Genomic DNA, 202 nt, shown 5'->3' with positions numbered 1-202 from the left:
CCACTGAATCTTGCTTTATAGATCAGGAAACACTGGAGGCAGCTGGGATGTTACCCATCTGGGACAGTGTGGGATACCTGGGAGACCCTTTGTGACTCAGTGTTAAATAGCAAATAAGGCACTGAGACCTTTAGTGACCTTGATGTGATGGAGATAAACAGATCCATTGTGTCATCGTGAGAAGACTTCAATGATATATTAC

This window comes from Pan troglodytes, chromosome 4, assembly GCF_028858775.2.
Source record: "Pan troglodytes isolate AG18354 chromosome 4, NHGRI_mPanTro3-v2.0_pri, whole genome shotgun sequence".
Classification (NCBI taxonomy): domain Eukaryota; kingdom Metazoa; phylum Chordata; class Mammalia; order Primates; family Hominidae; genus Pan; species Pan troglodytes.
This window is presented reverse-complemented; position numbering follows the sequence as displayed.